We start from the raw sequence: 6013 nt of genomic DNA, 5'->3' as shown, positions 1-6013 counted from the left end.
TGCCACCCTCCTATGTGTGCCGTAGGGCTCCCCTTATGTGCCGCCGAGGATGTGCCACCCTCGTGTGCCATAGGGCTCCCCATGTGCCGCCAAGGGTCAAGGGACTAGCTAGCTACTGGTAAAGCTCAGGGGGACAAGGGTGTTCCATAGGGCACCCTATATGTGCCACCATCGTAAGTGTGCCATAGGGCTCCCCATATGTGGTGCCACCCTAGTAAGTGTGCCATAGGGCTCCCCATATGTGGTGCCAAGGATGTGCCACCCTAGTAAGTGTGCCATAGGGCACCCCATATGTGCCACCCCCCTAAGTGTGCCATAGGGCTCCCTATATGTGCCGCCTAGGATGTCCCACCCTCGTAAGTGTGCCATAGGGCTCCCCATATGTGCCAAGGGTGCCATAGGGCTCCCCATATGTGCTGCCAAGGATGTGCCACCCTCCTACTGGTAAAGATCAGGGGGGACAAGGGTGTGTGCCATTGGGCACCCTATATGTGCCACCCTCGTAAGTGTGCCATAGGGCTCCCCATATGTGCCGCCTAGGATGTGCCACCCTAGTGTGCCATAGGGCTCCCCATATGTGCCACCCTAGTAAATGTGCCATAGGGCTCCCCATTTGTGCCTAAGTGTGCCATTGGGCTCCCCATATGTGCCACCCTCGAAAGTGTGCCATTGGGCTCCCCATATGTGCCGCCCTCCTAAGTGTGCCATAGGGCTCCCCATATGTGCCGCTAACGGAATATAACGGAAACCAACGGAAAGGAAAACGATGCTCTGGAATGAAAATTTTTGATGCTCTCCACCCGCTGCTATCTCCTTGCCCTCCACCTGCTACCGCCTTGCTCTCCACCCAGGATGTGCCACCCTCGAAAGTGTGCCATTGGGCTCCCCATATGTGCCGCTCAGGTTGTGCCACCCTCCTATGTGTGCCATAAGGCTCCCCATATGTGCCGCTAACGGAATATAACGGAAAATATCGGAAAGGAACGGAAACTAACGGAAAATAACGGTAAGTAACGGAAACTAACGGCAAGGATGTGCCAACCTCCTAAGTGTGCCATACGGCTTCCAATATGTGCCGGCAAGGATGTGCCACCCTCGTGTGACATATGAAAACGAGGCTCTGAGGGTTAGAGTTACCTTGGTCCCTGACGTTTGACACTTGGCCTCTGATCCTTGACACCTAACCATTGACCCTTGGCCTCTGAACTTTAACCTAACCCTCGATTGTTTCCGTAGAATTTATACAAATATATTACCGAAAAATCTTCCATCACCACCATACAAAAAAAATACGAAGCCAAATTACCAGTGACGTCCCTTACATAAAAATTGTGTCTTTAGTTGAGTTACCTCCCTTAAAAACACGTCACCCTGAGATGCTCTTGAAATTAAAAAAGTATTACGCAATTCACATGGGAAGTCATAAAAAAAACAAGTATGTTTTGAAGTTAAAGATATAGAAAACAATATATAGAAAACTAATTTACATTTTATTTTATTCATTTATATTTATGAAAGAATAAATTACCTATTTAATTGTTATCGAACCGTTTGTTTGTTTTTAAACCCTGTTCTTTAACAGCAGTAGTGGCAGATTATTTTAATATTACGAATTAATTAAAAGTCTCTACGTAAATTTTCAGGTTGTATAAATTAATCGAATGAGTGTTTTACACTTTAAGTAAATCAATAAACGAAAAAGAAGAAAAATACAAAAGAGAAAAGATTTGTCGTAGTTTAAAAGTTCTGAATTATCTCCCTTGAAGACTGGCATATACAGGCAGAGAATAAGTTTTGAAAGAGATTAGAATAATTAAATTTCTGAAATCTAGGTAAATAAAATAAATTAAGTAATTAGTATGAGACGAAAAGGTTGTAATTAATTGTATAAGTAAAATGAAATGAGAGTTATTTTGTTTTTGAGATGTATAAATAAATGAATTGTAAATGTTGTTGGTGTAAAATCATCGAATGTATTGAATAGTAAAGGAATATATTCAAATTTTCCACGAGGAAAATCATACTTACCTGGCACAGGGGTAAACCATGATCAGCAAGGTGGTTCTCCCAGAGTGAGGCCCTTCCATTGCACTCCGGTTGGGTTGACCTTTGCGATCGCCCCAAATGTGGGCGACTCGGGTGCGCTATTTCTAAGTGTGGGGTCTGCGTTCGCGCTCACCCCGTAAATCAAACAAAGAACAGATTCAGTTAAATCAAAGACCATACTATCGCTAGTGAATGATAGATCGGTCTTATGCATGAATTGTAACGAACGAGAAGCAGTTTTATATAAATGCATGTTTATAGTTATTTTGGCTGCCATATCTAGCTATTTTTTGCGGAATACTATTATGGTTTTATTTCTTCTTCTTGTGGACGAATGTGTATTTCGTATCTTATATAAATGTGTAGTTTTTAGGCTGCTATTTCTAGCAAGTCAATCCTTTGGCTTAGGGTTTTAGATAAACTGCCATATTCATATTCGATACATTTGGGTTCATATTTTCACAATGTTGTATTCCTTTCGCTGCTATTTCTAGCAACTCGAATTACTCTCTTATTAAATTCCATGTAATGGAGTTCTTATTGTGTCTATGTATCTATCCTTTGTGTACAGAATGCAGCTCGGAGCAGAATAGATATGTTGGATAACAACAGTACGTATATGAGTTCAAATCACGTATAATTTTGCTTTTGTGGAAGATTTAAATGCAGATAATAATCAATATCAAATAGTGTACAGTCGTCGATCGTATGAGTGTCTTGGTATAAGAATTTCTTGCACGTGTCTATTTTATCTATCTACAGAGTATTCTAACTCCTTTTATTCAACCCTTTTTTACTCAGTACTTTCGTAAATGGTGTTCTTTTGCAATAAATATATCGGTTTACAATTTTTAAAGATCATAAAATAATTTATCGACGTTAACTCCTATTCACGTCAGTGGAAGTGATATTAAAGTGAAAAATCAAAAATAACTTCGCTATTTTTGGCGTTCTTTCGTTTATATGTTTTTATTAGTAATTATTGATAGTTTATATTTTTACAGAAAGGAAATGAGATTTGTAGCGCTGACAATACAAATATATAAGTACAAAATCAGTTCGCCGAATGATTTAAAAACAAGAGATGCAAACGTATAGCAGTAGTAATAAGCAGGATGACATTTTCAATTTTCTGTCTTTTTGATATAATTATTTATTCTGATGTGTGCGGCCCGTTGCTCCCTTCCCTTCCATCTTCTACTGCTTAATTCCCCCACTTTGTTTCCTTGTAATTAAATTATGATAAATATAACATAAGGTTAAACATTTAACACATCATACTGAAATAAAATATTTCACTCCATGTACGGATTGAAAATTCGGAGAGAAAGAAGTCATTTAAAAAAAAAATTAAAAAGCTCAATTACCTCCCTTGAAAAATGTTGATGGAAGCTGGAATTGAATCGGTAATTAAAGATATTAATTTAAATTGTTAAATATAGGTAAAGAAATTAAAAGAGAATAGAAAGACATGAAAGATAAAGGTAATAAATAATTGGTGAAAGAAGAAAATTGCAAAATAATATTGATTTTATGAACGCGAAATAAATGTGCACACAATTTTGGGAATATTTGCATATGGTTAGAATATAGCGATGTGATAGACAGGGTGGAGACTCTAGTCAGGACATGGTCTGGACAGGTGCTGTCCCTGAAACGAAGGGCGGATGTGGTACAGGTCTTCATTGTCCAGATACGACTCCGCTAGTAGTGGAAGGGAGGAAAGCCGTTTGTGAGGCGCTCCGTTTGCTGCCAGGAACTGCCAAAGGATTGGTTACCGTGGTTGATGATGTGCAAACATGCACTGAGGCTAAGACCTCTTTAGCTCTACCTGGATGGTGGCCAGGTGGAATTCACTTGTGGAAGAATTCTTTCCACGACCGGCCTCCTTGTAGGAATTTACCCCCGATTTGATTAAAAGACGGAACACGACTGGATGGCAAAAAGTGTGCCGACAGGCACTCGCGCTAACCCACAGGGCAGGCAAGGTCGGCAGCAGGAATACCACCTCGGTATTTTATGAACGGAAGGCAGGGTATTTGGATAATTACCAAAGATCCCTGACCTGGCAGTGCCTGTTCAAGATAAATTGTTCACACACGGTATTCCAGTGTCACTGACATGTCCAAGGTGTGGGCAGGATGACGAAACCGTCCTGCTCGCCCTTGTACAGTGTCCAGAGATTTCCGGTTTGATAATTTACGAACGCGTGTTGTCACATCTGGGAAGAGTACACCTGTCAGCTGAGTCCATGATTGCACCGCCACAGACTGTCAAAGGCAGGTAAGGCGTGCTTTTTGTGCACAGTTGCAATATTGATAGAGTGTACTTGAAGGACCAGAATGAAAGTAGTCGCAACAGGAACCTTTATCTCCGGCTCAGGCTTGCTGTATATCTTCATGGAAACCGTATGTAGATATTTGTACAGATGGAGCCCCTTCCATGGTAGGCTGTGTTAAGGGCCTCACAGCTTTTATAAAACAAAAAAAAAGCAAAATGGGAATGTTATCGTTACTCACTGCTCTCTTTATAGAGAGGCCTTGATGGCAAAAACCCATAACGAGGTATGTATACGATGTAAATAAATGAAAAAACAACACAAACAGATAAAGATTAAATCAATTTTAATGCGGGATATTACACTTTGAAATGCACTAAGATTTCATGGCAGTATATACACAGTTCGGGCAGAGGTACATATGAGATAATAATTAGGTAGGTGTACAACACATACAAAAAGCAGGATACATTGAAAGATACAAGCAGAGATTAAATCAATTTTAATGCAGGATATTACACTTTGAATGGAAATAAGCAAATGAAAAAGAAAAAAAGCAGGCAGGTGTAAGAAATAAACAGGCAGAGATGCATCAATAACACACATATACAAATACATTTAATCAAGATTTGAAAATCTTGCAATGCATTGTAATAACTTTCAGAGAAAAAAAAAAAAAAAAAAAAAAAAAAAAAAAATCGCACTTTTTGTATCTTTTCCGCCACATAAATTCACAGAGATAGGAGTCAATCATAGAATGATATGTACCACACCATCACTCATTACTCCGTTTCACACACACGCCCAAGTGCTTTCCACTTGTGTGTGTGTGTTCCAGCACCGAAATTAAACTCGATGTTTTATGTCGAAAACTATACTATTCTATCTCTGGAATATGTGAATAAGCTTTCCATAGGTCCTGTGCACATATTTCTCAGACATAGCTGTTGAAATCCACAATAACAGACTGTAGTCATTTCCTTGACACAACAGTACAAAAAAATGACTACAGCCTGCAGAGGAAATGGGATACTTTCCAGCCATGTACCTTTTCTGATGAATACAGTCTCATTGCAGCCTTGATTCTCCCAGATGACTCTTTTTCATCAAGTGCCAATTTCTACACTTTTTAACTGAATGTATAATTGCCTTCTCTGTGAAGTATGCTGCTACATCTTCCTTAATTTTAATTGTATCCATCAAATTGCAGAGGCTATATGATTTGGCTGCAACCATACTTCCTAACACACAAAAATAAAATACTGTACAACAGGCAAGTAAACAAAAGTTGTTGAAAATTTAGTCAAAAACGTTAAGAGTAAACTGTATTCCACGAGACACATTCAACCAGTATCTGAAGTTTCAAACTGTTTAGTTAAATAAAATTAATTTAAAAATCTGTCACTGAGATTTGAAAAGATCCTGACAGTCTACCTACCTACCTACATACCCACCCACCCACATATCTATCTATTTGTCTGTCAGTTACCTGCCTGTTTTTCTGTTAGTATTGGGGACAAAAATTTTTGCTTGTTAAATCAATTTACTATAAATACAAGGAAAAATGTTAAATTCACTAAAAATATTGATTGCACATATATTGTCGTTGCTATACAGTGTGCTATTCGGAGTATCTCTTGAGATTGCTGTTACCACTTCCCCCACCCTCTATACCGTCTGAGGCGGATC

General features: G+C 39.3%; 1 non-coding gene across 1 annotated transcript; it reads left to right on the top strand.

Annotated features, from left to right (window-relative positions):
- The first annotated feature begins 2020 nt into the window (after positions 1–2020).
- On the top strand, positions 2021–2184 carry LOC128249976 (U1 spliceosomal RNA). Its single transcript, XR_008266118.1, has one exon. It is a non-coding gene; the product is annotated as a U1 spliceosomal RNA (small nuclear RNA).
- Positions 2185–6013: the final 3829 nt, after the last annotated feature.

Source organism: Octopus bimaculoides, chromosome 18 (assembly GCF_001194135.2).
Source record: "Octopus bimaculoides isolate UCB-OBI-ISO-001 chromosome 18, ASM119413v2, whole genome shotgun sequence".
Lineage (NCBI taxonomy): Eukaryota > Metazoa > Mollusca > Cephalopoda > Octopoda > Octopodidae > Octopus > Octopus bimaculoides.
Note: the sequence above shows the minus strand (reverse complement) of the source record. Positions and strands in the feature narration are given on the sequence as shown.